General features: G+C 51.1%; 1 long non-coding RNA gene across 1 annotated transcript in view; it reads left to right on the top strand.

Annotated features, from left to right (window-relative positions):
- The window catches only part of LOC113267606 (uncharacterized), a 55,072-nt gene that overhangs the window by 9,732 nt on the left and 18,417 nt on the right, over positions 1–26,923 (top strand). The window contains exons 2-3 of the long non-coding RNA XR_003320881.4: positions 5,655–5,800; positions 9,643–9,800. This is a non-coding gene — a long non-coding RNA (uncharacterized LOC113267606). The remainder of the gene's footprint in view (positions 1–5,654; positions 5,801–9,642; positions 9,801–26,923) is intronic.

The following is a 26,923-nucleotide window of genomic DNA, read 5'->3' as shown; positions in this document are numbered from 1 at the left end:
TAATTTTCTAGGGCATAGTCAGACATGGCGAAAATCCTCAGTGGAAAGCTGCAAATGGGTAGCATTTGGGCAAATACTGCCACTGTGTTTTTGTCTTGCTGTCGGCGTGGGAACTCTGGTCTTTATTGGAGTTGGCCAGAAAGGAAATTTCTGTTAATTCCCATTTGTTCCCTGTATGTCCTGTGGCTTGAACAACAACCATCAAAACCTCTTCATTAAAGCTTATTAGTCAGAGATTACGTGAAAAGATCTGGATTTTCTATTGGATTTTAGAGCCAAATAGCTTGCCTTTGCCCATAATGTTCTCTAGACATCAATCACGGGTATAAACTTGGTGAGAGGGGGTGCTTCGAGGCTTTCTGCTCCTCGGCTCCTGTTTAAAGGCACAAGCAAATGATAACCGACTCGCCATGAGAGAACGCCCCAACACCACAGCCAAGAGGGAAAGGATGGAGTGTCATTCCAACCCAGTGCACCGAAAGCCGGGCCTGTGTGTGCTGATTAGCGGGTAATTGGGCCTTGGCACGGTGATTTGCATGCTGGAAACTGCTAAAATATTCACGTACTTGACTGTGTCTCTTCCAATTAGATGTAATAAATGCAGATTTGGGTGACCATATGTTTTATTTTGTGTAACGGTTTTAACCTTTAAGGTGTATGTGTGCCTGCGTGGGTGAGTGCAGCTCTCCAGTTCTCTGGGGCTGGCCTGATTGGAGGTAAGCTGGTATTTTAAGTTGCAATGTGATTAGCTAATTATTAGAGACTCCTTGGGATTGGAAGCACAGGCGCTATTAGCTTTCTAGTGTGAATCGTACTTTCTTCCTCCCTCCTTCCTTCCTTCCCTCCTACCCTCCCTCCTTCTCTTGAGCAAGTTGACTCATGTCTCTAAGCCTTACTTCCCTCCTCTGTAAAATAGGGCTGATAACAACACCTATGAGAATTTTTGAGGAATAAAGAAGATACTATGTATGAGGCATGTAATGCAGTGTTTGGCACATAGTGAGTGTTCAGTGAATGGTAGCTGTTACTCTTATTATTGGCTGTTCATCTTTCAGCGGGTTCCTTAGCCTTCTGAACTCAGTTTCTCCGTCTGAAAAATGGGCTCATGCCATTGCTTACATGAGATTTTTGTGATGTGCGAAGGAGATAATTAGGTATTATTTTTATTACATGCTCAGGGAATTCATTCATTCATTCATTCATTCATTCATTCATTCATTCATTCTGGGATGCATTGTGTATTAGCCAGGGTAGGATTTTTAGAGTAAAAACTTCCCCTAAATTTTGGCCTGAGACAGTAAATTTATTTCTCTCTCTCGTCTCACCTCAATGCAAATGGACAGGAGGCTCTGCTCCACGTACTCATTCAGGGACCCACACTCCTTCCAGCCAAGGCCGCGCCCTCTGCAGGAGCCTCCAAGTCCTCCTCCTTCGGTCCATGCATGGCATGGGAAAGATGGTGGCAGATCTCACGCAGAATTCGATGGGCCACCTCGGCTCTGGTTCCAGCGGCCTCTTAGTACAAACCTGGCCACAGGGAAAGCGAGGGGATGTCCTCACTGTGCACCCAGGATAGCAAAGAGGATGACAGCTCAGTCTGGATCGAGGTTCCTAGAAGCCACGACGTGAGGGTTGCTGACTGCTTCTGAGACTCATAAAATTACACTGAATGAGCCCCACTTGAGGTCATACTGGGTTGGAAGAAGGACAAAGGGGAGATGCACGTGTGGAAGAACAGTGGGGCCCTGTGTCTCTTTTATGGCTCTGGGTCCTGGACGTTGGAGCCACAAGGTCCCTCCCTCCGCCCTTGGCCATGCTCTCCTTTGGAATCCATTAGTGAGCTCCGCCATTGTTTTTCTGATTTCATTAAAAATGCCACCAAGACACATGCTCTGCAGTATGCCACTTCAGTCCTAAGTGGGGCATTTTTGCTAGATGGATCGATTTTTTTAAATGACAGCATCTGTCTGCTTGTACACATTTATTTATAATTCTTCCCTTGGCAATTAGAGCCGGGGAATCGGTGAGCGGTAACCAGCTGTTTGAATTAGCCGGGAAGGGAGGCGGGGATGTGCTCTGTGAAGGAGCCCTGGCCAGAAGCAACAAACATGGAACAGATGCCCCCAAATGCACAATCCTGGGGAGGGACTTGTAAATCACGTGCACTGCCAGCCCAGAGACACAGCAGCCGAGCCAGGGGAGCCGGAGAAGCCCCTGACAGTGGGTGGCTGTGTCTGGCCCTCTCAGGGACACAAGGGCTGTGGGTAGGAGGACGGCAGAGTAGCAGAGGGGGTACTCCTTGGTGAGCTGGACCCTCTGCTGAGTCCCTGTTGTGCTCAGGGTGAAACCCAAAGTCTTCCCCTTGGTCCACAAGGCCCTACGGGGGGGGGGGGGCTATTACTCCTCTGCCCTCCCTCCCTCCTGCTCTCCTGCCTCCAGCCTCCCCAACTCCCCGGGGCTCCTTGCTGCTTCTAGAATGTACCCTCCTCAGGGCCTCTGAGGCTCCAGCTTGCCCTGCCTAGGGCTTGGAGCTCTCCTTCTCCTGGCTTCTCTCCACCTGTGATCCCTTGTCACGTTCCAAACCCACTACAGATGCCCCGATGTTCGATGGCCCAACTCAGGATTTTTCGACTTTACCAGGGTGTGAAAGCAATATGTATGTAATAGAAACCATTCTTGGAATTTTCAGTGTGGCTCTTTCCCCCTGGGCTGGTGACACGCAGTGCGTATCCTTGTGTGACACTGGGCAGGGGCAGCTGGCCAGGCAATTGTCAGGGTCAACCGCGGACACTCACAGTCGTCCTGTACTCATATAACCCTTCTGTTTGCCACTTTCAGAACAGTATCCAATTACCGGAGCTAGTCAACACGTGCTTATAAATTGGGCTCTGTGTTGGATGCTTTTGCCCAACTGCAGGCTAATGTAAGTGTTCTGCGTACATTTAAGGTGGGCGAGACTAAGCTGTGCTTTTTTTTCTGTAGGTGAGGTTAGGTTAGGTGCTCATGATACGTCTTGTTCACTGCTGACCTGTGCCCGGCACACAGTAGGAGCATAGTAGAGATCTGCTGACTCCATGAAGGGATATTTCATTTGAGGGGAGTGGGGGACACATTGCCCCCTCTTAACCCTCTCTCTCTGCAATTTGGAGGAGGGGGCGTCACAGAAAGCCCAGGTCATTTAGGGTGGCTCCTTGGGGACAGCAGCCCTGTATTCTTGATCTCCGTTGCTCCCCGGGGTCTAGCCAGAGGCTGGCACACAGTAGGTGTTCAATGAATCATTGTTGAATAAAGAGATGACTCAATGACCCAAGTTGACAGTCAACAACGCTCCAGGCAAAAAGGAAGGCATCATTCAGATGCCCTCTTCTCTTTCCTTGCCCAACACCAGCGCGTCTGACCAGCAGCGCCTCTAAAATACAGCTCGCGTGCAAGCGTGCAAGCTCCGTTCTCCAGTTCCTCCAATAGTCCCGTGGCTTCTGCCACTCTCCATCTCCCGGCCAGACCATTGCAACTCCTCACCCGTCCTGGCTGCTACTCTTGCGCCCCCTACAGTTTGTTCTCCGCACAGCAGCCAGAGGTGATCTAAAACTGTCAATCCCCCCCCCCCCCCCCCCCCCCCCCCCCCCGCCGCTGGCCACTCTCCAGGAAGGGCTTCTACCGAATCCAGACTCCTCCCTGCGGCCACCCCGGTCCTGCCAGCAGCTCTTGGTGCCTTTGCCCTTGCTGTTCCTTCTTCCTGGAATGCCTTCTCCCGACCAGTTCCAGCCTGGCTCCTTTTTCCTGCAGGTGTCTGCTCAAGTGTCACCTCCTCGGAGATGGAGATGCCTCCCCTGACCACCCCATCTCATCCAGGAACCCAGTCCGAGCCCCCGCCCTGTGGAGACGGATGGCTCCAGGAGGAAGACGCTGAATTCCACGCCCCCTCCCCTGCCTCTTCCCATCTGCTTTTGTGTGTGAAGCAGCATCACAGTTTGATACAGGACTTTCTTTCCTGTTGTTTCTCCTTCCTCCAGTTCCCCCTTTTCCTTCTCATCAAAGCAGGCAGCTGTTGCCTCAGGGGAGAAATATAGCAGAAGGGGAGGAAGAAATAGCTCATAAGTCTTTTTTGGCTTTTCTTCCCTTTTAGGAGAAGTTAGAAGGTGCAGGGGATTTGAGGCGCCTTGAAACATCTTGGAGCAAGAGTTGGGGGGAGAATGGGACCCCCTCCACAGACTGCAGAGAGACTGCACTTGCCTGGGGCAGGGGAGGGGCGGGAGGGGGAGTGCTGCCAGGCCTGAGCATTAAGTCCTGGACTCCACTGCCCTGCGTCTCCCTGGGGAGGCAGTGAGGCCCTGGGGGAAGAGGCTGCTTCTAAGACCAGAGATCCCAACCCCGGCACCCCTGGGCTGCATCCTGCCCACAGCTATGTTCGATTTGGCCCATGCTTTTTTCTTTTTTTCTTTTTTTTTTTAGTTGCCAACATCCAAGAGGTGGTATATTTCAATTTCTCTTGAAAATCAGATCCTGATTTGTAGTTGGTCTCGAAGAGGAGGCCAGCACTGGGCCTGTGCTCCCATGAGACTGCCCTCGGAGGGCCTGGCATGAACTCGCTGCTTCTCCCACAGCACCCCCTTCTTGCTGCTGGGTCACAGCCAGTCCCCTGGGTTCCTTTTTCTGACCAGCCTAGCCTCTGTGGGCATCTGAGTTCTCGAGCTCTGGGTCCTGGTGCCAGAGGCAGCCTCAGTGAAGTTCCCAGGGTCGCAAGCATGTTCTGGAGGCCACAGAGAGCTTCCGCTTCTGAAGGGGTCACATGGACAGGAAGGACAGGCATCTCAGGGGTAACCCATGGGGACAGATCCCCCACACACCCCACCCAAACTGGTGACTAACACTGCGGCCTGAGACCCAGGCCCGACCCCAGAAAGGAGCAGGCCAGCCAAGAAGGTCTGAATTTGCTTTGGTGTCCGCTCAGCACAGCAAAACAGAAGGCAAGGGTCGGAGAGATTCAGTGGGTTCAGAAAAAATTTTAAAAATTGATCTGTTTTCTGAGCTACCCAATCTGTAGATGAGAGGAAAGGCTGATGCCACGCATTACTCATTCTTCGGGGTCCAGTGTGTCCCCCCAGAAAAACAATACCATTCTTAGGGCAACTTTCTCACAGGACTGGCACAGTTGGGGGCCCTTTATAGTCTCAGACTCCTGCAGGCATCACAATTACCTGATGTTCGAGAAAACAGATTGCCCGGCCCAGCCTCGCATATTCTGATTCGGCAGGGTCTCGAGTGGGGCCCCAGAATTTGTCTTTGGAGCAAGCTCCCAGGTAATGCTTATGCTCCTGGCCTGGGGAGCGCTCTTTGAGAAGCACCCATTTAGAGAATCGTATTAATTAGTTCTCACTATCTTATTAGGTAGAATGTAGCATCTTCTTTTTAAAGAAGAAGAGGGAGGAGGAGGAGGAGGAGGAGGAGGAGGAGAAGAAGGAAAGTTCATTTGCTTTTCTATGAAGCCAAGCCCGGCCACGAGGACCTGCTTCTCTGACCTAGCAGGGGTCATGTGTCTGGGGAGGGGGGTAGGATGGGTGGGGTGGAGGGGGAGAGCCTACCCCTGGCTCTTCTCTTAAGTGGTGAGAATATAGAGCAGGCCTCCCCCTTATCTGCGGTTTTGCTTTCTGCAGGTTTCAGTTACCTGAGGTCAAACCACGGTCCAGAAGTGGATGATGGGCCTCCTGCCATGTCGTCGTCACTACGTCAAAACACCTGTGTCACTTCATCTCATCACGTGGGCATTTTAACATCTCACATCATCACAAGAAGACAAAGAGTGAGTACAGGGCACTAAGAGAGTTTGAGAGAGAGAGAGAGAGAGACGGCACTCACACAACTTACATTACAGTGTACTGTTACAATTGTTCTATTTTATTATTAGTTATTGTCAGTAGTCTCTTTCTATGTCTAATTTATCAATTAAGCTTTATCACAGGTGTCTGTGTGTAGACAAAACATAGCATATCCAGGATTGGGTATTACCTGGGCTTTCCGGCATCCATAGGGGTCTGGACCATATCCCTGTGGATAAGGGGGGAGCTACTGTAGTATTTCACAATTGTACAGCGATCGCCATGCGTTTTCCGAAGACCGTGGTGTCTGTCAACTCCTCCAGCCCTCGTAATAGCTCACTGTAGCCTCCTTGTCACCCCCACTTTATAGGTGACAGGATGGGATCCATTCTGTCCAGAGGGCGCACTCACCTGGGAGGCTTTACTGGGCAGGGTCTGGAAGCGATGACATCCATCCCCAGGTGATTGAAATGTGCAGTCCTGGGTGAGAACCCCCAACACAAATTTTGATTCTGATTGAACGAACATGTAAAGGGCTGCCCCAGCTGGCTGTGTTATCCCATTTTACTCTCACAAATACCCGGGCAAAATAGATATCATCCTGGGGTGCCTGGGTGGCTCAGTCAGTTAAGCGTGCAACTCTTGGTTTTGGCTCAGGTCATGATCTCAGGGTTATGAGATCAAGCCCCACGATGGGCTCCCATTCAAATGCCGCATGTCACCTTAGCTTTTTTCTTTTTTTTTAAAGATTTTATTTATTTATTTGACGGAGAGAAACAGCCAGCGAGAGAGGGAACACAAGCAGGGGGAGTGGGAGAGGAAGAAGCAGGCTCCTAGTGGAGAAGCCTGATGTGGGGCTCGATCCCAGAACGCTGGGATCACGCCCTGAGATGAAGGCAGACGCTTAACGACTGCGCCACCCAGGCGCCCCTCACCTTAGCTTTTAAAAAGGCCCACTGCCGGGTACCAACCCCAGGATGTTCTGATTCATGTGTATGGGGGTGAGGTCAGAGTGTAGGTACTTTCTAAAAGTCCCTCAGGCCGTTTTCCTGTGCAGCCAACGGAGATCTCCTCCTTACCTAAGGAGCGAAGGGATCTAGGGTCTCCCTGGGAGAAGGCCTTTAGGGTTGGGCTGGGGTTGACTTTGACGCCGTTTTGGGGGACCCTCTCCCCCACAAGCTGCACAGGAGGGTGGGCCTGGTGCAAGAAAGGTCTGTTGTATTTGGTTTGTATCTCGGCTGAGAAGCAGTGCAGGAAAGTGCCCGTGGAATAAAGGCCAGCTCCCGCCCTGGATTTTTCTCTCCATCATCTGCTCCGCCAAGACTGACAGGTGCCAGCATTTACAAATGGCCCTGGCCTGTAGTTCCATGTAGAACAGTGAAGTGTCATCGTTTCTGGGTGATGACCAGGTGGAACAACTTTCTGCCAGCTAAGGTGATATGCGGCAACTGGCATTTGAACGGGTCGCTTTGCGGGACTGGCAAGAGACAGGAAGTGCCACCTTGGGGCTGTCACTCTCAGTGAGAGGGAAATAGCTACAGGCTTGTGCCCCTGGGTATTCATTTGGTGTCCCCCTAGATGAGGAGAGACATTGGGGCATGCAGATTATTTCTTTAACAGAAGATTTACTACGTACGTTGTACTTTACGTTTCGCTCCACGTGGTGCTTTACAAATGGTAACGCAATTAAATCCCCACCACAACCCTATAGGGTTGATACTATTACTCTCCTCATTTTATAAATGGGGAAACTGAGGCACAAAGTGCTAAGTAAATTGCTCAGGGTCCCACAGCTGGTGAGTGAGTGGTGAGCTGGGGCTCAGTGGATGCCACGTGGCCTGGCTTCAGCGTCTCTGCTCCTAAGTGCTGTCCTGCACTTGGGGTGACCAGCCTTGTTGGTTTTCCTGGGACTGCGGTCTGTCCCAGGATGGATGCAGGACTTTGATGACTGGGACTGTCCTGGGCAGATTGGCTGGGATGCTCCTCGAAGTGTCGCTGAAGATGGAAGATGGTTGATGATGAAGACGGAAACACCCCTCCCCCCAACCAATGTCCCTACAATCAGATGCATAAGCTTTTCCCAACCCTGGCAGTAAAATGTACAAGGTCCGTGTTAGAGGATGACAAGGACAAACATGCCCCTTGCAGTCTTGGAGCCGACATGCTCCTGCGGGGAGAATGACAATAAGCAATTAGACAAAGACTATACTGGGTCCCTTCAGATTGTGACCACGCTTTGAAGGGAATGAGGTGACAGAGGTCTTCGGATGGGGAGTTAGGGAGGGCATCCCTAACTGGGCAAGCCACGTGTGAAATAACAAGATGTGGATATCAGGGGAAGAATGGTCCTGACAGAAGGGATAGCAAGTGCAAAGGCCCTGAGGTAGGAACAGGTTTGGCTTAGTGAAGGAGTAGCAAGAGCTTGAGGAACGGTAGGGGATGAGCAGGAGGTGAACAGGACATGTACGTGGGATGCGGAGGAATCTGGACGGTACATTAAGAACAAGGAGGCCACTGGAGGATGTGGAGCAGAAGAGTCACCGGGTTTGAGTTGCACTTTTCAGTAATGGCTCTGGCTGCCATGTGGACCAAGGACAGTGAGGGGCTGCAGGAGAAACAGGGAGGCTCATCGGGATATTCATGGCCCCAGTCCGTGGCAGAGGTGAAGATGGCATAGACTAGCACGGGAGCAGTTGAGTTGGGATGAAGTGGGTGGGTTTGGGAAACAGTTCAGGCGTAGTGTGATGCAATGGGCCAAGGCTAAGAGGTGGCCTTGGGGCGGGGAGGTAAGGACACACCCCCCTCTTGCTGGCAGGACAGAGGCGAGAGCGCAAACAGAGATCCACCTACCATGTGTGTAATAGTTACAAGCCAAGTTAACACTACCATTAAATAAATATATTCTGCCCTCCTGTCCTGGGGCATCTCTCTTTGTCGGGAACGTGAAGGCCAGGCTTGCATCAGGGCTTCTTTGACTCCTCGGGGCTCTGTGACAGAATGTGGCGGCCAGGAGAGACCGGGGCAGCGTCCTCTGGGGTGTGAGGCCCCTCTTGCCTGCATCTAGGGGCTGTCCCGGGTTCGAGAAAGGGCGAAATCAGAGCTGACACCTGGGTTTCTGGCTTGAGCATATTCGAGCCCAGACCCATCCTCCATTGTGAAGTTATTTATTTATTTATTTATTTATTTATTTACTTCTTCAGTGTTTCCCTCCCCCATGGTTGAGTTCCCAGTCTTTTTCTCTTCTCCTTGAAAACTCTGCTTTTTCAAGTTTAACGCAGACAGGTCTTTGCCACTGACTCTGTGACCCCAGCCAGTTCCTAGCCCTCTTTGAGCCTCAGCATACTCAGCTGTGTATTGGGACCCCTGATACCTTCTTCCTACCTCCCTGCCCCTTAGTGACTGAAGAATGCGAGTGAAGTGTGTATGTGGCAGAGACGGCTGTACATTCACCAAAATCCCTGTGCTTTTTCCTCCAGGCACGTGGTCTGCATTTCCCAGTCCCAGTGGCCATGGAATGTGGCCACGGGACTCAGTTGTGGCTCTTGGTCCAACCTCCCCTCCGTGAGATCCTTCTTACGGCGCCGCTGTCGGCTGGCTGGCTGGCTGGCTCTGATACCTTAGAACAGGGGTTGGCCAACTGCAGCCTGTGAGCTACATCCCGCCTGCTGCCTGTTTTTGTCAGTAAAGTTTTATTGGCACACAGCCATGTCCATTCATTTCTGTATCATCTAGAGCTGTGCATTTGTGCTGTAAGGGCAGAGTTAAACAATTGTGACAGAGTCTGTGACGCACAGAGCCAAAAATATTTACTATCGTGCTTTTCCAGGGAAGTTTGATGACCCTTGCCCTGGAAGATGGTGGAGCCATGAGACGGGAAGAGCCCGGAGCCCTGAGTAACCACATAGAAAGTGGCCGCACGGCTGCCAGGAGCCTCACGTGGGACTCTCCGTGAGCAAGAATAGAAGCTTATTGTGTAAGCCTCTGGTATGTTGTGGCTTGTTCGTTACAGCAGCTGGTGTTGCTTATCCTGACTCAGGCAATGACTGCTGCATTGTAAGGAAACCACAAATTGTCACTTCCTCGCATCCTCCTTATTTTTACACTCTGCGTAGATGATCGTGTTTGGAATAGTTCAGGGAAATGGATTGGGCTTGACTCAGGCTCTGTCACCCTCAAGTCTCGGTACAAGCTGCTGCTAACCATTCTGCCAAGAACGTTCGTTCCGCGTCCCTTCACCCTACTGTCTCCTACCAATCTTTCGGGACTCAAGGTAGCCAACCCTGCTTCCAGACATCCTTCCTTTCCTCCTTCGTCCTCCAAGACGGGGTTAGGGGCTTCCGTAACGTGCTCCTGAATAACCTTCAAAAGACAGTAGAGTGGTGGAGAGCTGAACTCGGGCTTGGCCACTTGATGTCAAGTCCTGGCCTGCCACTTACAAGGTGTAAGACTTTGGGCAAGTGGCTTCACCTGTAAGTATCTCCCCATCCTCATCTGTAAAATGGGAATCTCATGTATCTGGTAACGTGGTTGTGGGAAGTAAGTGAATGAAAGAACTTAGAATAATATCTGCTGCCCAGGAAGGGCTGAAGGAACGTTAGATGATATTAGGACCACCATTTTTATTGCTGCTGCTATCCCAGCATGGATCCCATGCTCCCCAGTGCTAACATTTCCCAGTGGGCTGGGAGATACTTGAAGCATAGTGGACTGTCCATACAGGTGGTTGGGTAAACGAGTGAAATGGTAGCTGGTGCTCAGTCCTCTGGGGCTGGGTGGGGGGCAGGATTTCTAGACAGAGCTGCCCGGGTTGTGCCTTAGAGAGGATTAGGGACTAAGGTAAAGTCGTGTGGTTTGAGCAAGGGCAGTGTCTGCTCAGAGGACATGGCTGTGAGCCGGGGAGCCCCGTTGTATCAGCCACTCCAGCAAGCTTTAGGAGGAGAGGAATACAAAATGACTCAACAGATCACAACATTTCCAGAGGACTGGCCTAAGATGCGGAAGCTATACGTGCAAGAAAAAAATTTAAATTACCCCGCCAGACTGCTCTGAGAGAGCCCCTATCCCAGCCGTCCCCAGGCAGAGGCCACCCAGTTGTATGTACATGCTTTCCATCATAGCTTCTGCAGCAGCTGTTCCAAAAGCAGGCTGCCTCTCCTGTCCTGTTGAGACAGACGGCACTGGAGAACATGCCGAGTCTCGGAGAGGGAGCCTGTTTTTGTTTTTGTTTTTTTAAGATTTTATTTTATTCTGAGAGAGATAGAGCATGTGAGTAGGAGGAAGGGCAGAGGGAGAGGGAATCTCCAGCTGACTCCAAGCTCAGGGCAGAGCCCCACGTGGGGCTCGATCCCACCATGACCCTGAGCTCATGACCTGAGCCGAAATCAAGAGTCGGACGCTTAACTGACTGAGCCTCCCAGGTGCCCCATGGAGACCGAGTCTCCTGATGCCAGCCCTTACCCCATAGAATCCTGGGGACAGACCCTTCTACTTGTCTAACAGCATGGTGGGTAATAATTATGCCAACTAATGGTACTGAACCCCACAGGGCACTGGGTGCTGGGCAGTGCGCCTTACAGCAGCATCTCCTGTCATCTTCATGACAGCCCTGGGAGTTTTGTGCTGTTATGAGCTTCATTGTACATATGAAGGAATGAAGGCTCAGAGAGACTTGTAACTTATCTCCGGCCACACAGCACAATTGAGGATTCAAATTCAAGTAAACTCCAGAGCCCAGATTCTTTTTTTTTGCCAATGTAATATTTTTGATAATATGTTTTTATCTTGTTATGTGCTTTTTAAAAAAAGCTGAAGTGTAGTTGACACCATCATCACCATCAGTACTTCCACCACCACCCCCACCATCAGTACTTCCACCACCACCACCACCACAACACCACCACCGTCACCATCACCAGCACCAGCACCACCACCACCACCACACCACCACACCACCACCACCATCAGTACTTCCACCACCACCCCCACCATCAGTACTTCCACCACCACAACACCACCACCGTCACCACCACCACCACCACAACACCACCACCATCACCAGCACCACCACCATCACCAGCACCACCAACACCACCACTGCCTTCACTGCCACTGTTACCAATATTTTTGTCACCACCAATATAATTCAGCACAAGTCACAGATATTTTATGAGTCTTTCCTGTATTTTAAGCCTCTGTTAAATGCCAGGATATGAACATGATTAAGAAAGGACTGTGAGAGGCGCCTGGGTGGCACAGCGGTTAAGCATCTGCCTTCGGCTCAGGGCGTGGTCCTGGCGTTACGGGATCGAGCCCCACATCAGGCTCTTCTGCTATGAGCCTGCTTCTTTCTCTCCCGCTCCCCCTTGTGTTCCCTCTCTTGCTGGCTGTCTCTATCTCTGTCGAATAAATAAATAAAATCTTTAAAAAAAAAAAAGAAAGAAAGAAAGGACTGTGATTCATATTTACCATCATTACCATCATCACTTATTAGTGGAAACTCATTAATGCCGTATTAATTGCTATCCCTGCCTAAACAGTTGCTTTGAACAGAGTAACATCTTGCAAACTTGTGAGCTCATCCAACACCAAACTGTGCCCCAGAATCCAGCTCCTGCTTTTCCTGCCATTATCCCCTTGCCTGTTCTAAGCACAGATTTCTTGTTGGCTCTGCCTGGGTGACACTAGAGGGAACCTCCCCCCATCTCATCCTTATCAAGGCTGCTTCATGCCCATCTGACCAACTTGGTACTGGACGTCAATACTTCCTGGCCCCAATCTAATGACATAATTATTATCATATGTTAGGAGGGTTTCAAAAATCTTTATTACGTGTCACTTTGCTGAAAGCAGAAGATAGGAGAAATATGCTTCCCATTACCAAGCTTTACGAGGCCTCTGGAAGGTTGTTGTCTTTTGGGGACTGCCTGGGGATTCTAAGAAAAACAATCTTAACCTCCGAACCAGGTCACAGAGAGGTAAGAGGAGCCATAATGACTGGGTTGGCCCCACATGACCAGTCAGAAGGAAGCCGATTTCAATCTCTCACAAGAGCCTGTGGTTGGTGGGTGGAAAATGCTTGGTGGGCTCTCTGGCTCTCTGCACCCTGCTCCTTTCTGCCCTGACATGGTCTCAAGGAGCCCTACAGAGGCCGAGGGCTGGGAGAGGTCAACCACCTAGAACCGTACCCTTGTTGTATCTGAGATACTCTACAACCCCCTAGCTGTGTGGTGCTGGGCACCTTCCTTGACTTTTGGGGGCCTTGGTTTCCCTGACTGTAAAATAGGGAGAGTAGCACCTCTTCTGCTTGTACTTCTGCTTGTCCTGAGGGTACATGAGATCCCCCCACTAGTGCCAGCACAGAGTTGTTCCTATATAGTCACAGTCATGGTAATAGTAACAGAACCAGCACTGACGTGGATGCTACTTATTATAACAGTAACAACCAGATCAGGGGCCGAGGGCTCGAGAGCTCACGTCCGTTCTAACACAGCTTGAGTGAGTTGGAGATCGTCACTTCCACTGTCCCTGTGCTTCGGGCAGGGGGCTTGACAGAGACAGTGCAGAGATTTGGGTGCAGATGGTCGTGGTTCTGCTACTATCTAGCTGTGCGACCTTCAGCAAGTCCCTTAGCCTCTCTGTGCCTCAGAAGTCATCAGATGGGAGTAATCATAGCAACAGCCTCATACAGCCATGGTGCCGGTTAAATGCTTCAGTGCTTGGCGCAAGGTCAGTGTGCAGTAAACGTTTCCTGTTACATCATTTGCTAATCGAACAAATGTAGTGGGGTTCCAGTAGCTTCAGACATGCTGAAATGTACCAGGATCACCAGTGGTGGCAGTGGGGGGGGGGGATATCATCCATCCATGTTTGCATGAGGACAGAGAAACTTCTAGAGAGAGAGCAAACCCCTCAGGGGCAGCAAAGAAGCAGGACTGGTTTCTGGCAGAGGCAAGGGAGACCCTTAGGACACCGGATTTAAGGAAGCCCCTGCTCTTAGGTGCTGGCCCTGCACTTCCAGGAGCCTGAGAGTGAGTGCCTCCTTAAATTTTGCATCTGAGCACCTTGCTTGTGTCCCCCCTCTGTCCCAACCCCGGTAAGAAGCCAGACTTGTCCAGCTGCTCCAGTGGTCAGAGCGGGGCCAGCATGCTGAGCAGCTTATGTTATAGGACCCATACAGCAGCCAACAGGAGTAAAAAGAACCATGACTACAGGGATGTAGGGGACATTGTCATGCTCTGCAGTTTCCTTTGAGCATGTTTGGGAAGTGGTGTTCCTTCATGGCCCTGCCTCCCCAAGGTAGAAGCCAGGAGCTCCATCTTGCCTTGGCCCTTGCAGGGCACCCTGTCCTCCGGGCAGTGGGAGGAAGGTCCTGGCAAGAGTGCTATGGGCCCAGCCCTGGTGGCCTGAGTCGTGGCTGTGGGGTCTTTGTGGCAATATCCTGGCAGTGTCATTCCTGTCTGTGTGGCCTCCCACCCTGATTCTCTGGCTCTTCTGAAGACTTGGTAAAGATAGGCTGGTGGATGCCTTTGTCACCTAAACTAGGTGTCGTGGAGCCTGTGTGTCGGGACCCGAGAACCCTGGCTGGCACAGGGGATGCGGGGCGCCTTCTGGAAGTCAAGGGCAGGACAGGCCTAGCACAGGGAAGTAGAAAAGCACCAGCATGCTCTTTCCTTCTATCTCTCATCAATCTTTCTCTCTATCCACGTGCACAGATACGGTTTCTTGGATTTTTTGCTCACGTGGGCCACGTTTATGAGTTCTGACCCTCACAGAAATAGACCCACCCCATGTTTTTTGGCCCCAGCACCAAATTCTTGCAAGAAAAACATCTGATTGGCCCAGTCATGATGTCCAGGGAGTAGAGTTACATTGTACAAACATTCTTGCCGGGTCCCCTCCCTTTGACAGTTCCTGGGAAGGGGAATGTGTTGTGAGCTGGACAGATATCCCCAAGGATCTACTGTATCCAAGAAAATTTCTATGGCTGAAACCAAAGAGGCCACTCTGGTCTTTTGGGGGCCCCACCCTGTGGGCGCCTGTCTCGGTCCAGGGCTGAGGATGGCTCTAAGTCAAAACAGAAAGAGCTCTTTTGTTCTGGAACACACTGAGCTCAAGTGACTCTGATGCGCCTGTGAGTTTAAAAACTGGACTTTTTCCTTCCCCACTTCTCTGTCCCCACCAGAGAGCACAGCAGTGACATCTGGAGGTCTAGGCTTATGGGGGCTTTGCTGCGTGGTGACATAATAGCCACTCCCAGCGGGCTCAGATCGATTTGTGAGTATAGGTGGGTACCGTTTGGGTAATCCCACAAATCATGCTAGTGGAGGAATGGGACTCCTGAGGCCAGAAGTTCTCGTAAAAGCAGGTAAATCGGAGTCACCACCGCTAATCAGGCCAGTGGCTGGCACATGCCTGGCAGAGAAGGGACCGCGTGCCCCCCCCCCCCAGCGTGGCCTGCCATTAGAGCATCCTGGGCTTGGAACATATGTGAAATTGAAAGGGAGAAGAAAGCCTTTTACAGAAGCAAAGTGAAATGCAACGTTTCATAAAATCTTGACTTTTCTGAGGGAGAAAATCCCATGCTTTTATGAATAAGAGGCTTAAGTCACGGGAAGCGCAAAACACACCCACGTGGGGGAATGGCCCCTCCATATGCAAAGTCCATGCATGTGTGAAAAGAGGCACAGGCCTCTCTTTCCCTTCCATCTGGGGTCCTGGCCACTGGGCCTGGGAGAAGCTTCCTCATCACAGCTGCCCACAGCCTTCTGTCCTGTTCTCCACTGCCAGCACCCCGTCTTCTGTCTCTGGGTCTCCAAAGACCACAGACGCCTTCTCCTGCCTCTGAATGTTTAACTATGTGGAGTCCTTGCCTTTTTCCAGCCCTTGTCGAACTGGAACATCTCGGTCGTTCTTCAGACCCCTCAAGCCTGCATTCGGCGGCAGACACCGTCCATATGTGGGTTGCCTGCCCCATATACACTTCCCCTTCTGATATCAGAACTCAAATGAATATATATATGTTTGGTGAGGCGCGTCACCAAACATCTTGCCCACCTCCTTCACAGTGACATAGGCTATGCTCACCGACTGTGACCCCCAGCAGACTCGTTGGTTGAGATGACATGGTTGTTTGGCCAGGATCCGAGATTCCCAAGCATCCTCCTCCTTATGCAAACGGTTGGGATGATTTGGACTCAGAACACCTGCTTTCCAACATGGCTTCTGCGTAACTTTCTCGCTGTGTGACCTCAGGCTGGTCCCCAGGTCCTTCATCTTGAAGCAGGAACATTAATAATGTCGCCTGGGTGGCTTGGTCGGTTAAGCGTCTGCCGTCAGCTCAGGTCATGATCCCAGGGTCCTGGGATTGAGCCCTGCATCGGGCTCCCTGTTCAGTGGGGAGTCTGCTTCTCCCTCTCCCTCTGCTGCTCCCCCTCCTTGTGCTCTCTCTCTCTCTTTCAAATAAATCAATAAAATCTTTAAAAAAAAATAATGCTGGCTTCTCAGGCTGTTGGTGGGGCTGGACCTAAGTGTAATTTCCAGGAGGGTGGGAACCTCATCTTGCTCACCACCCTGCTCCCACATTAGACTGTGGGTACACAGTGGGTGCTTAACAGATGTGCATTGAGTGGATGGGTGTGCAGGTCTCAGCAGAGTGACTGGTTCAAGAAATCTTAGCTGAGAAGCTAAATGACTACCCAAACAGCACCCAGGCCACAGGTTCCTGTGGGAGACGGGAGGAAAGGGTTAAGTGGTGGGTCTCCGCCCAGCCCCCCCAACTTCTCCCCATCAGAGCGGATCAGCTTTTATCAGATTTATGCAAGGGATTCGTTCCTGAAGCTATGCATTATTCAAGACTAAATTTCCCAGAGGGATCAATGTAAAGCAAGATCTGCATTGTTTCAAAATCTGAGCATACGGCGAGTCTTTATTAATATTTTTAAATCGCCTGATTTCCAAGTCACATAATGCAAATTTGCATAAAATGTGACATGCTGTTGCAGAGTTACAGACAAGACTTGGCAGCAGCAGGAAGTTTTCTGAGGGTTAAAAAGTTCATACCCTCCTACCGGCCTCCCAAATTTGTGGCAGGGGTCTGTAATCAGAGGCGAGGTCTGGTCATAATCATTTGACATTAAAAGCAGTTAAAATACCGACGTCGAGGGATGATTTACTTGAACAAAAATCACAGTTGATTCAAAGTTACTCCAGTGGGGCAGTGTGAATTATTGAAAAATTCATCGCTGTCTTTTTTCTCACTGCTTTAGGCTCATCAGAAGGGACTAAAGGAACTCTTTTCTCCCGTTTCTCCCCGGGACCTTTCTCCAAGTGCGGGAATGCAGAATGCAGGGTGCAAGCTGAAAATGCAGATTCCTGGGTTCTGGACACCCCCCGCCCCATTCTGAGGTAGAACCAGGACTCTGCATTTGTAACAGGCACTTCAGGAGACTTGGATGTGGTGGTAGGAACGCTGGATGTTTGAGGCTCCCTGGAGAGGAACGTAGCTGGCTCATTTGGGGGGGCAGAGGTGAAGGGGGCTGGCGTTGGGGGCGAGGGGACATTTTGGCCTCGGAGACTAGGTGGGGAGATGTTGCGGGTTCTGAAGGTGGTGGCGGTGGGGCTGTGGGCCCCCTTGCAGTGGACCCTCTAGGTGGCAGGCCCTGGGTGCGGGTGGCTCCACAAGGACTCTGAAGGCTGCACTCAGTCCTGCAGCTTTAGGATGTTGTCTCTAGTGCCCCAAACAGACTCGCATCAGTGGAGAGGCCCCTCGAGGGGCGTCTGTCACCCATCCTCAAGGACAGATGGACATTGTAGTCAGGGGTGTTGTGCACGATGCTGGCGATGTTAATAGCAAACGTTCGTTAGCGCCAGGCACTGGTCTTGCTGTGTTAAACACACTGAGTCATAGGTCTCGTTCTTACCCCTCGTTTTACAGATGAGGACACTGGGGCACAGAGAGGTGTAGCAACTTGCCTGAAGTCACACAGCCAGGGAAAGGAAGAGCCGGTATCTAAATTTAAGCAATAAGCTATAGTCTATTCTTGGTCCCTGCGCTTTTCAGCCATAAGCAGCAAGTGTGAGGATGTGACCACACGAACCGGAGACTAGGTCCTTTCTAATTATTTTGGTCCACACCCTGGGAGGCTTGTAAGATCCACAGAGAGGAGAAGTCCCCAGAACTTGAGCACCATCGAACTTACTATCTACATTAATAATGGAGATACAACTTGATTCAGAAATGTAAAGAACTGGGACCTACCTTGCACTTCCGAGTTACAGAGCAACTCATACCTGTGGCCCCAGTAAGAATGTCAAGGTCCCTTGCTTGCATTTTTCATGTGCTGGCTTTCTTAATTTAATTTTTGGAACAGATGCGATGCTATATTTACATAGTTCAGAAGTCAAAATACTATAAAAAGAGATTTATTAAAAAACCCTCAGTCTCTGTCTTACCCATTGTGGTCTCTCTCTCCCCTTAGCTGACATTTACTATATCTTTTCCCAGCCATTCTTTATGCAAATACGAGCATTGTGTGGGTGTGGGTGTGGGTGTGTCTGTACACTTGTATGTCCCTTCCTTTATGACACAAGACGTAGCAAACTGTACAGTTGCATGTCTTGGTTTCTCCCCCTCACCAGGATGTTCAGGAGCTCTTTCCATATCTGTACACGGAGAGCTTCCTAATTATCATATATATTATTTCGCACCTGCCCAGTGGGGTACACTGGGACCCGCCGTCGTCCGAGCTCCGGACAACGGACGCTTTAAGGGTCAAAGGTTTTGTGAGCCGGTTGACCACATGCTGGTGGCTTGGAATTGGCCCTGGTGGAAGTATTTGCCCAACAGAACCGGGGCACTCGGTAAGGCAGGCTTCCCCTCTCCGAGAGCTGCTTGTTAAACATTACCAATACCGCACCCTCGGTGTGGCTACCCTAGGGCATAGTGGGCCAGCCTCCTCTACCCGAGCCTTGGGGTGTTTCAACTATTCTGCTTTTCATAAATGGTGCTTCAGTGAATATCCGCCATCTGCCTTGAGAGGGAGAGAAAGGGAACGTTCCTACCCTTACCGCTCAGTGTGGCCTTGGAGCAGCTGCATCCGGGAGCTTATTAGAAATACCCGTTCTCAGGCCCCACCCCAGAACTACGGAAGCAGGCAGGGTCTGCATGGTGGTGCACGTGCACGCCGTGGTGCACGTGCACCAAAACCCTTGAGAAATTTCCCCCCCCCCCCCAGTCTTCTCTGTGCCACAGGTGTGGCCAGGAGCAAAGGGAAGCATCGCCCACTGCTTCTCCCATTGCACAAGTGGGAAGCATTTGCTGATCTTTGTTAAGGACTCCCTGGGGGTGGCGGTGGGGGGCGGTTCTTAAGAAGCAGGAACCCCCCGGTTGCCTCTGTGTGTGTGGCCTGATACACAGATAGGAAGAGGGAGGAGAAAGGGGAACGTGGAGGCGCCCCCTGCTGGCCGACCTGGGTAGCGAATGGCAAGGGGTGCCCAGGCTGGGTGAGAACAGGGGAGAAAAGGAAGGAATTGTGACGTTGCAGGTGGGCTGCAGATTGGCAGGGAGGAGGCCGTTCGCACACACGCGCACACACACGCATGCACGTGTGCACACCCTGCTATAAGTGACCGATTTCTGTAGCTGAGGCCGCACCAGGTGGTTCCCCGGAGCAGGAGAACCCAGGGGGAGAAAGCAGAGCCAGAACCCAGGCTCTCCGGGACAGTGTACCCACCGCCATCCGGCCAGGAAGCAGGGGGCCCACCTGTCTGCAGGAGGAGCGGCTAACAGTCACTGGGAACTTATCTTCCAGGAGCTGCCCTTGCTTTATCTGACTTAATCTTCACCATAACCCTTCTGTCTGATGTGCGAATTAAATGCTTGGTAAATGCTAGTTGAATGAATCAACCAGCCCTTGGAAGTGGATCTTATGATTGCCCTGTTAGTTCTGACTTCACACTCTCCCCTCCATGCTGTTCCCAACTGCTCCAGGCACACCTGCCTCAGGACCTTTGCATGTCTGTGCCCTCTGCCTGAACGCTCTTCACCCAACATCCATGTGGCTGCCTCTTACCTCTCCCTCACGCCTGTACTCCAATGGCCCCTTTTCTGTGGGGCCTTCCCCAAACACCTTAAAATTACAGTACCCGCCCCCACCTTTCCCTAACTTTTCCCAAATATCTACTCACATTCTATATATACTGCTTCCTGAGTGGGTTCGTTGTCTGCCTTGCCCACTAGGATATCTGCTCCTTCAAGCAGGGATTTCTGTCTGCTGGCTCACTGCTGTCTGCTGGGCTCCTGTGACAGGGCCTGGCTCAGCCTAGGTGTTCAGTTAATATTTATTCATCGCATGAAAGAATGAATGAGTTCCCTTTTGACAGAGGAGGAGACTGAGGCTCTGAGGAATGAGCTGATCCCTGGCCAAGGTCAAATGGCAAATAAGTGGCAGAGGTGGGATTCAAGTCCAGGCTGACTCCAGAGCCTGGGGTGTAGGTCCTGAACCCTGGGAGAAGTGCTGGATCAGTCTTTTTAGGGCAGTTACCTTTGAGGTGTAGGGGAGGGGAAAAATTTTTTTTCCCCTCTATCCATCTTAGTTTCATGGATGGCCTGAATTAGGCCCACAAAAGCCTGGTTAAGGAGAGAAAAACAACCAGGAGTTTATGAATAAGGGCAGCGTCGAGTAACAAAGTGTAGTTCGCACTTGGGCGTGCCGTGCCTCTTAACGAAGAACAAGACGGTCCCAGACAAGTAACAGGACCAAGGAGAAGGGCTTTGAGTTCCCAGGGGCAGCAGACTGTGGGAAAGTAAGGGCTAGTTAGTGAGGTTGGCTAATAAGAAGTCTAGAGGTGTCTCCAGTGATTTACTTCTGTCCTTTCTGGTAGAGAGGGGGAAGGCGGGGCACCTTTACAAATTTATGTTTAGCTTTTAGGCAAGCAGGGGGAAGGCAGAGAGCTTTTCTCCTCCCTCCTTGTTTTCCTCAATTGCCTTTAGCTCCAAATAATCCTCATGCCAGAGTGGAATGTTCTGGGGTGGCCTGTCTTGCCACCGTTCAGAGGCAGAGGGGTTTCGGTGGCCGAAACTTGCAGCCCGGACACAAACTGGGAGGGCGAAGCCGCTCCCGCCCTCCTGCGGGTAGCGCCAGGTGAGCCGCGGGTAATGGGAAGATGCGTTGGGATGGAGGCCTGTCTGGGACATCATCTTCATTGTTGTTTTGCTTCAAAGGACGTGGACTATTTTTCAGCCTGGGTGTGGGAGCAACTGCATGGATGAGCGCCCTGTCTGGTGGCTCGGTCCCTCGGGGACCCTGGGGGGCCGTCCAGCCGGGCCCTGGGAGAGAGCTCCGGGCTTGGTCCACACCAGGGTGACACGGTGGTTCATGGCTCTGGCGTGCCCATTAGCGGACATAATCAGGGAGTGAATTAACTTCTGCTTTCCTGGCTGTATTTTAAAGGCACGTTTTAAATGCTTTTTTTTTTTTTACCCCCTTTGGAGGCTATGAACTCTTCAGAAATTAAATTTAGACTGTGATTTTATTACCCTTTTTATTTAATTTATCCTAACGGTTGCATTCAAGCTGTGAACCAGCTGTTGACTTTGAAAAAACATTGTTCAATTTGAAGGGAGCATTTTAAAACTTAATGTAATGGCTGTAAGTAATCACTACAGCAGTTACGCTCCCCGGCACGGCGTGTCACAAGGGGCACTGGCGGGATTGGGAAGGATGCTCGGGTGGGCAGAGGGAAGGCTTGGGCAAGAGGCGGGCATGCGGGCTTGGGGGGAAGGGGATGTGACGGTGGGGACACAGAGACCTGCCAGCCACACAAGCCTGTCTGTCCTCCCCGGGGGCTAGCATGGACCCGTGTGCAGCTTCCAGACTCCTGCTGTCCCCCGCCAGCCACTTCATCCCGACCAAGCGGCTTTGCTCTGCCCCCTGCTTCTCGCTGCGGACAGAGAAATATAACAGGTTCTGAGGTCGGACACCGTTCAGGGGCTTAACCTGGATGTGCCTTTATGTTAGTCCCCCTCTGCCTTTGGATTTATTCATCTCTTCGCTCAGTCGCTGTGGTACATTGGAAGAAAAGCAGGCACAGAATCTTCCTATCCCTTCATGTGGTCGCTTTGTAACGGGCTTCTCCCGGGAAGAAGTGGAGTCTAGTTCTCTAAATCTTGGATCTGAGCTTGGTTACGTGATGTCCGCAGGGCTGGCATGCTGACATTCGTCCTCTCCTGCTGCCCTGAGACCTCTGGGTGAAGAGAGACCTGGCAGAACATGGTTGGGCTGGCCCGGCTGGTGGGTCCAGAAGCAGCCTGCTAGCATGCAAGGGACCACCCGAGACCCTCCCGCTCCAGGGAGCCAGCCCAGCAGACCTACGGAGTCATGAGCTAAACCAAGTGACCGTTGTTTTGAGCCACTACATTTTGGGACAGTTTGCTGTGCTGTAAAAAAGTAAAACTGAAACCATCACCACTTGGCAAGAATTTAGTGGTGCCTGACCGAGGCCAGGCATCGCACTTGGCCATGGGGATGAAAAGCCCCCTTGATCATGGCTTCTGATTGGCTGGTCACCTCTTGCCTGGGGTGGGCCACGCTATGCTGTTGTCCTGCCCTGTTCTTCAGACTGCACGGCCCCAAGGTCCCAGACTCAGCTCTAAGCCCCTCCCTAGCATCACCCCAAGAGGGGCAGTGGGCACTGTTGATGGCATCAGGCTAATGGGGGGATTCAAATCCTCCTTCTCTGTTCCTCACCGTTTATCATCAAAAGCGCTGATGGTAGGTGAGACGGTCTGGATTCCAGTCCCCTCTCTGTGACCTTCAGCCAATGGACGCAACCTCACAAAGCCCCGACTTTCCTACCTGTAACATGGGGGTGATACTAGCCCATTCAGAGGCTCACCTGCCACATAATAAATACTCGTGCCGTGAGAGACTTAGTGTCGTCACTCCCTGAGTGTCAGTTTCTCCGTCTTTGAAATGGACCGACGTCATGCCACATATGCTAACCACCACCTCGGGATGGTGTAAGGATGAGAAGTGGTCACTGTGTTTCAAGGACTTACAGCTGGGCCTCATGCACGAGATGTGCCCATACTTGGCAAGGCCAGTTTGGCTCGGTGTCATCAACCAGTCGGGGTGGGTGACTGGGGAATGCTCTGGGCCGAGGCTAGCTTCCCGTCCCCTAGCACTGAGCACTCGGCAGACTGTCCCCCATTCTCCCTACACATATGTCTTTGCTTCAGTGTCCATGTGGCCAAACTGACTTACCACGTGCGCCATGTATGAACTTTTCTTCTCTGGCCTCACTTTCCTTGTATTGGAAATGGATAGTTTCAGAATGGCAACTAGTTTCATTTTATTTTTTTTTTAAAAGATTTATTTGTTTATTTGAGAGAGAGAGAGAGAACGAGAGAGCATGAGTGGGGTGGGGCAGAGAGGGAGAGAGAGAGACAATCTCAAGCAGACTCCGAGCTGAGTGTGGAGCCCGAGCGGGGCTCCATCTCACGACCCTGAGATCATGACCTGAGCCGAAACCAATAGTCAGACGCTTAACCGACTGAGCCACCCACGCACCCCTCAGAATGGCAACTAGTTTTAAATTATGCATGTCCTCTGATCGATTGGTAATGTCTGTCCAGAGTCAGGAATGGAGATCTTGCCACACAGGGCTCGGCAGGAGGAAGTGTCACCATCCATTAGTGATGTCTGCAGCGGATGTGAGCGGGGAGGATGGAGTGTATTCGCTGCCCCAAACTGTTGTCAGATTTCACCTGACAAGACTGTATATCAACTTTAGTGTTGTGGGTGCTTCACAGTGGAGCTTATACTGTTCACCTTCATATTCTCAGGACCTAGCAAGGAGTCTCAATCCTCAAATGACCTGAGGAAAGAGCATAGACTCTGTGGTCAGACAGACCTGGACTTGCATCCCCCAGCGGGTTTCCCAGCTTTGCAAATGTGCAGTGGCAATCATTAGTGTTGTTGGCCAAATATTCTGGGTCTCCCATTTTTGGGGAATGAGGTAGGGTGGTCAGGTAGGCTCATGAGACTAGCTCAGACCAATGGGTTGTGAGCAGAAGCGAGACCCTTGAGAGATTCCCCCTTTACTTCTGCTGTGATAACTGACAAAAATGTTCCAGGTGGGACCACTCCATCAACCTGAACTCTAGAGTGAAGTTTGGGCCCCCTGGGAAGTAGACTCTCAGATGGAGATTTACATGCATGAAGTTTGCCAGGACCTCAGGATTCACTGTCATAGGGGAGCAGAAGGAAGCAGGATGGGGCAGAGGAGATGAGATGTCTGGCTCCACGAAGAGGTAAGAAGCCGGGGTGGTCCGTCAGAGACGTCCCAAGCTGGGGCAATGGTCTGAGCTCTTATACCCCCACATCAACCATTCATGAGATGGGAGTGAGCCCCAGAGAGGAGATGTGAGCCAGGGTGAAAAGGAGCTCCGCAGCTGTGAGCAATTCCTGGAGAGGGGTGACAGCTGAGGGCAGCACTCCCTGCAGCTGGGGACTAGCCGTGGCCGGCTGCAGTGGCCTTCTGTCAGTCGCCAAGTGCTGATTATTAAGTCTTCAGGAGTATACTGAGCTAGTTCTTAAATATAACCATCATTAAAAAATTACTGAAACTTATAATTAAATATGTTTTATTAAAAACAGAGCTAAAAAGGGCACCTGGGTGACTCAGTCGGTTGTGTCTGATTCTTGGTTTCAGCTCAGGGCATGATCTCAGGGTCGTGGGATCAAGCCCCACGATGGGCTCTGCACCCACTGGGGAGTGGGCTTGAGATTTTCTCCCCCACCCCGACCCTCCCCCTACTCATGCTCTTGCTCTCTCTCTCAAATAAATAAATAAATAAATAAAATCTTAAAAAAAAACCCAAAGATAATAAATATTCCAGTCACATTGCTTCCAAATTGTTTTGCTACATTTTACTTTTACCTAAGTCTTTTTTTTTTTTTTTTAAGATTTTTATTTATTTGAGAGAGAGCGAGAGAGAGAAAGCACACAAGCTGGGGGAAGGACAGGGAGTCTGATGCAGGGCTCGATCTCAGGACCCTGGGATTATGACCTGAGCTGAAGGCAGGCACTTAACCAACTGAACCGCCCCCACGCCCCCACTCTTACCTACATCTTGAGCTTATTTCCGTCCACGGCGTCTGCAGGCTGGAACTACTGCAGAACGGCGTACTGTCACGTGCCTCCAGCTCTGCCTTTGGGGACCTTGGCGACTTGAAATCGGCCACCGTGGAGGTGTTTGTACCACAGAAAATTGGCAAATGCTACAGCCTGGGGCTTTCTTCATTGTTCGGTGGAAGAAGTGATGGGGAACAAGCAGATTAAACCAAGAAGTGTCATATCGGTAGCTGTTACATTGTGAACAGCAAAAAAATTGTCACGTCATGGTCAAAATGCACGCATAGGCAGGCTATGGTTGTAAGGGTTCAGTAGAAATCAACAAAAGCGTTCCATGGGGATTATTTGGCTATATGGAATTTACAATATGGAGTGTTGTAGATATTATTATATATAAACTCTACTGCACAACCTTTATATCAGCAAACTTTATAATCCATGTTTGTGTATATATGCATATAAATGTGTGTGTGCATAAATACATGTATATATGCACATTCATTTTTTCCCCTCAGAGAACCATTGTTAAACATTCACTAGCCCATCACAGGGGAACAGGTCCTTCATCCTTTACGGGGCTGTCTTGGTGATGGAGTATGGTGTCTGTGAAAGAAGGCGGCACGGAGCAGTCACGGCCAACCCTTGACGGACACGTAGCCTGAGCAAGAATTAATCTTCTGCTCTCTGTTGTTTTATGCCACGGGGATTTGGAGGGGACTGTTTGTTACCACAGCATAACCTATCCTACACTGACTGATACACTTGGACAAAGGCACCTAATTCTCTGGGCTGTGGTCTCTCCATAATAAAACTTCCCTGTAGGATTTCAGAGAGAACCAGATATGATGTCTGTTCCCTTTGGCATCCAGGAGGCACTCAAAAATAGAAACCCTTTTTATTGATAGCAGTGTCTTAATAGGTGATTTGTGTATTAATTTATCTGACTGAAGAAGCTCTTGAGACGATTCGTACGAGTCATGTCTGTATAGTTGGGTATGAGGACACAGCCCTCTGTCTCCATTCTCCCCGCCCCTCTATGTGTCCAGCTCTAAATCCCAGTCTAGGTGACTGAACCCAGGCCCCCCTAGCCCGTCCCCGCTGGGAAGGGCAGCCCTGTGGGGGTCCCGGAGTGTTAACCGCCCAGTTACTATTGCTGCAGCTGTTCTCTTCCCCGGTCTCCTGACTGGAATCTAATGCCATCCCTGAGAAGCAGTGAGAGAGAAGGGGCCATTAAAGTTAATGTCCTGAGAAATAGCCTAGAGGCGGCAGCCTCCAGCAGAAATAGCAACTTTAATACAAAATAAAAACAATGCCGGGCCAGGCCTCCTACAGGCTCCAGCAGCTGAGACCCGAGAGGGGGGCCGCTCGGACCAGAGGCTCCGAGGGGCAGCCTGGCTCCCCAGGTAATCCTACAGGGAGGCCCGGATTGAGGACTTAGCGTTCTGACCCCGGCTCCGTTGTGCAAGTTTGGCCTCACACCAAGGAAGTCTCCGACACCAGCTGTGCTCCTGTGACTCCGCTCAGTTCTGACACCATGGACAGCGCCAGACCTCGCAGGTTCAGGGCTCGGCCCCACCAGACTGCCCCCACTTCAAACACCCGTCTGTCCCGTTTGTCACCTGTGCTTCTGACTGGCTATAAACTGGACGTTCCCACCAACATATGCTTGGGTTTGGTGAATTTGCTAGAGCAGCTCGCAGAACTCCGAGAAACGTGTTACTTGCCAGATCCCCAGTTTATTATAAAAGGATGGGACTCAGGAACTGCCAGATAGAAGAGATGTGTAGGGCAAGGTGTGGGGATAGGGCACAGAGCTTGCAGGCCCTCTCTGGGCCTCAGTCCCCCTGCGTCTCCCTGTGGTCACCACCCCAGACACTCTTCTCTGGGTTTTTATGGAGGCTTCATCACATAGGCACGACTGATTAAATCGTGGCCGTTGGTGATTCATTCAATCTCCAGCCCCTTTTCCCCTC

The sequence above is a fragment of the Ursus arctos genome, unplaced genomic scaffold (genome assembly GCF_023065955.2).
Source record: "Ursus arctos isolate Adak ecotype North America unplaced genomic scaffold, UrsArc2.0 scaffold_2, whole genome shotgun sequence".
Classification (NCBI taxonomy): Eukaryota; Metazoa; Chordata; class Mammalia; order Carnivora; family Ursidae; genus Ursus; species Ursus arctos.
This window is presented reverse-complemented; position numbering and strand designations above follow the sequence as displayed.